At 45.7% G+C, this 4812-nt stretch overlaps 1 pseudogene; it reads left to right on the forward strand.

Annotated features, from left to right (window-relative positions):
* The first annotated feature begins 315 nt into the window (after window positions 1-315).
* LOC117068027 lies at window positions 316-1331 on the forward strand (annotated as a pseudogene).
* Window positions 1332-4812: the final 3481 nt, after the last annotated feature.

A 4812-nucleotide genomic window follows, 5' to 3' on the forward strand; every position in this document is an offset into this window, starting at 1 on the left:
TTTCCCATCCCCGAGTTAAAAGCTAACAAGGCAGTTACTGAGTGCATTTTCTAAGTGCGTCACGTATATCCACTCATGTAACACTCTCAATTCTAGGAGGTACAACTGCTTCCATGTATCCATTTTACAGATAAAGAAATGCAAATCGTATGAGGCATAGCTGGGATTTGAACCCATGGAGTCCAGTTCTAGAATCTGTGTTCTTAGTTACTAGGTTTTCCCAGTCTTTCAGTGTGGACTACCCTTTCTAATGTACCCTACTTTTGTTGTATTTTCAAATCTCTTTTTTTCTGTCAACCTACTACAAGATCCTGAATGCAGAAAAAAATTCTGGCTTCTCAATCTGCCATCTGCAGTGGAACTGCCACCGAAATACAGATTTTTTAAATAAAAATCTTTATGGGGAAGACCATCATCCTCAAGGCTGAATCCTTGGATATGACAGAAAATGTAAAAGCCAAGACCCAGAATAAGAAAGGAATTCCTCTTAATCAGCAAAGGCAGATCTTTGCTGGAAAGCAACTGGAAGAAGAAGATGGATATACTTTGACTCCTTAATTCCTTCCTTCCTTCTTCCTTCCTTCCTTCCTTCCTTCCTTCCTTCCTTCCTTCCTTCCTTCAGAGACAGTATTGCTGTGTCATCCAGGCTGGAATGCAGTGGCACAATCTTGGTTCACTGAAACCTCCACCTTCTAGGCTCAAGTGATCCTCCCATCTCAGCTTCCCGAGTAACTGGGACTACAGGCACACACCACCATGCCTGGCTGATTTTTGTATTTTTAGTAGAGACAAGGGTTTACCATGTTACCCAGGCTCGTCTTGAATTCCTGAGCTCAAGCAATCCCCTATCTTGGCCTCCCAAAGTGCTGAGATTACGGGCGTTAGCGCACCTGACTAATTTTTTTTTTTTTATTTTTAGTAGACACTGGGTTTCACCATCTTGGCCAGGCTGGTCTCGAACTCCTGACCTCGTGAGCCACCCGCCTCAGCCTCCCAAAGTGCTGGGATTACAGGCGTGAGCCACCGCGCCCGGCTGATTACAACTTTCAAAAAGAGTCTACTCTTCATCTTGTGGTAAGACTTCGTGGTGGTGCTGAGAAAAGGTAGAAATCTTACACCACTCCCAGGAAGAATAAGCATGAGAGAAAGAAGGTTAACTGGCTGACTTGAAATACTAGAAAATGGATGAGAATGGTCAAATTAGTTACCATCTTTGGAAATGCCCTTCAGATGATTGTGGCACTGGAGTGTTTATGGCCAGCCACTTGGAGCGAAACTACTGTGGCAAATTGTTGTCTGATGATTGCTTCAACAAACCAGAAGACAAGTAATGGTGTATGAGTTAATAAAAGACATGAACTAACTTTTTTTTAAAAAGTCTGAGCGGAGCTGCTCCGATTAAAGATGGGCGCGAGAGTCACAGCTGTCTTGGCGCCTCCCTCCTCCCTCGCAGGGAGTGTGGTGTGAAAATCTCCTGTGCATGTGTGGACAGAAGCAGGGGGGCTGAGAGTCTGACCTGTAAGATTCCAGGGGGTGTTCCCACTGCACTTGCTCTGGGATCCTGGCAAGTCATGTCACCTCTCGAATTTCAGGGTAACCTCCCACAACTCACAAGGGACCAAAGGCTCCCTGCCCACCCCAGGGTTCTGCTTGCTGGTTGGGCCAGGCTGGTAACAGATTATTTTCTGCCCAGATAGGCTACAAGCTAAAAAGAGAAAAACGAAATGAAGGGAATAGCAACTCTTACTCTGCCCCTAGCTCCTAGCTCACCAACTAGGTGCAGAAGTAAAATACAGTAACACCCGTAGCTGTCATCAGCTGGAACCCTTTCCATCTCTCTCAAATTTGAAGAGTTGTTTTGTCTCTCTCCCTCTCCCTCCCACCCTTTGCCTCGCCTTCTCCCCCTCTTTCCCTCTCTCCCCTCCTCCCCGTCTCTCTCCCTTTCTCTCTTCCCCTCTCCCCACAGTCTATGCCTGTGTGTGCACGTGTGCGTGTCTGTGTGCGTGTGTATGAATATCCTCTCTTTTGCTCCTTTCCATCAAGTATTTGAACTTCATCAGTCACCGTACGATCAGCGGAGCAGGCACCGTATATTTGTTCTGTGACTGTAGAACCTACAATCTCCTTTCTGATAAAGGAATCCTACTTGTTTCCATAGAGTATGACGTCCTCAAAATAAACATACACAGAACATAATTCGATTTTTTAAAGAGCTATAAAGCAGGTCTCCCCACAGAGATCAAAAGCCCACTTCCTGCCCACGGTACACGGGGCTGTATCTATTTGTCTGCAGAGATGAGAAGGTCCAATATCTGAGCAGAACTGATTTCAAAGCCTGCTCAGCAGACTTCTGAGAAATGTCTTTTAACCAGTTCTGTTGAAATGTGTAACGGAGCTGTCTTTTCTTTTCTTTTCTTTTTTTTTTCAGACAGGGTCTTGCAGTCACTGGAAAGCTTTATGCTCTGGGGGTGGAATCACGGGGTGGTAGCAGGCTTAGGGCCATTTCAAAGAAATGCATGCTGGCCCCATAGCAAGAACTCATCTCTACAAAAACTTTAAAAATTAGCTGGGCATGGCGGTGTGTGCCTGTAGTCCCAGCTGCTTGCGAGGCTGAGGCAGGAGGATCATTTGAGCCCAGGAGGTAGAGGCTGCAGTGAGTTATAATAGAAGCACTGCACTCAAACCTGACTGACACTGTGGTACCCCAATTCCAAGAAAGAAAGAAAGAGAGAGAGAAAGAAAGAAAGAGAGAGAGAGAGAAAGAAAGAAAGAGAGAGAGAGAGAGAAAGAAAGAAAGGGAGAGAGAGAAAGAAAGAAAGAGAGAGAGAGAAAGAAAGAGAGAAAGAGAGAGAAAGAAAGAGAGAGAGAAAGAGAGAGAAAGAAAGAAAGAAAGAAAGAAAGAGAAAGAAAGAAAGAAAAGAAAGAAAGAGGGAGGGAGGGAAGGAAGGAAGGAGAGAAAGAAAGAGGAAGGAAGGAAGAAAAAGAAAGAAAGAGAGAGAGAGAAAGAAACAGAGAGAGAAAGAGAGAGAAAGAAAGAAAGAGAGAGAAAGAAAGAAAAAGAAAGAAGGAGGGAGGGAGGGAAGGAAGGAAGGAGAGAAAGAAAGAGGAAGGAAGGAAGAAAAAGAAAGAAAGAAAGAAAGAGAGAGAGAGAAAGAAAGAAGGAAGGAAGGAAGGAAGGAAGAAAGAAAGAAAGAAAGAAAGACAGAAAGAAAAGAAAGAAAGAAAGATGAAGGGAAAGAAGGAAGGAAAGAAGGGAGGGAGGAAGGAAAGAAGGGAGGGAGGGAAGGAGAAATGAATGCACCCTAGGCAGAAACAGGGAATCTGTACTCAGATGAAGAAGGAATTTAAGCAGGAGAACAGAACTAAATGGCCAGGATACTTCTGGGCAGTAATTTCTGGATCATATGACAATCTGTCTTCCATGCCAGAAAAGGAACCTCTGATTCACACTAATGGTGAAACTGCCCAAGGGATTAAGTATTTTTCCATTCAGGATCTAACTTTAAGATCAGGATCAAGTCTTTCCCCTCTAATTTGGCCCATTTTCTCCATAAAGGACCATTAATATGATACAATAATCATTTTGTGGGTGCATTTTCTAGGCTAGGCACTAAGCGAGCCATTTTTTTCCACTCACTCATCCATCCTACAAACCTTTATTGGCAAACCACCGGGTGCCAGGCTCTGTCCTGCGTGTTGGGGATACGGCGATAAGGAAAGTATTTGAAGTTCCTTTTGTCATGTGGCTCACATTCAAGTAGCAAAACACATAATCTTTTTAATGAGCAATAAATACACCTTGCCAAGCAACAAGGAAAGCTAAAAAACAAACAAACAAAAACAGAATGAGGAGATTGAAACAGCATCCGATTTCAGATAGGGGAGTCGAGAGAGACTCTAAGATGAGGTGCAATTTGAGCAGGAATCGAAAAGCGGTGGGAGATTCAGCCTTCTAAATACCAAGGGAAGGGCAGTCCAGGGGAGGGCACGGCGCAGGGAGAGGCCGTGAGGTGGGGGCGCATTGGTGTGTTGCAGGGGCAGCTGAGAAGTGAGCGGTGAGGGACAGAATGAGCAGAAGGAGGGCATGAGTCCAGAGGGGTCACAGGCCCTGGGAGCATCCTGGGGACATGGATTTTATTCTGAAGCTGTTAGAGAGCTTTGAGATGAAGGAGAGTCTTGATATCTATGCGTTAAGGACAATTCTAGTTACTGTGAGGAAAACAGGGTTTAGACAGGCAAGAGTGGAAGCTGAAAGACTGGTTAGGCAGCAGATGCCACAGTCCAGGTGTGAGGTGTTTGGGTTTGGGTTGGGCTCCTAACCGTGAGGGTGGACAGGAGTCGCCCGATTGCAGTTATGTTTCCAAAGTGGAAGCAACGAGATTTGTTGCTGAATTAAGCATGGAAGGGAAAAAACAGGTCAAAGATGATTCCAAGATTGCGGCTGGAGCAACCGGGAGAATCGATGGTGCCATTTAGACAGAGAAGAAGACTTACAAAGAAAGCCGCTGGTTGTGGGGAGGGTATCCAGGATTTGGCTTTGGACCTGTTTGAACAGAAATCACATAGGAGCTGGGGCACGGTATAAGGAGAGCCCAAAAGAGGGCTGAGGACTGGGCCTTGGGGTTGATTTGGGCGAAGAGGAGGATTCCCCAGAGAAGGATTCAGCAAAGGAGGCTGAGGAAGAGTAGCCTGGGAGGTTAAGAGAGACCTAAGAGAGAGTGATGTCCCCTGGCAGAGAGCACCAGGCGTTTCAAGGCAGAGGGCCTGATCCACTGTGTCACAAGCCACTGACGAAGGGAGCAACAGGGGACT

This window comes from Trachypithecus francoisi, unplaced genomic scaffold (assembly GCF_009764315.1).
Source record: "Trachypithecus francoisi isolate TF-2019V2 unplaced genomic scaffold, Tfra_2.0 Lachesis_group20, whole genome shotgun sequence".
NCBI classification, from domain to species: Eukaryota; Metazoa; Chordata; class Mammalia; order Primates; family Cercopithecidae; genus Trachypithecus; species Trachypithecus francoisi.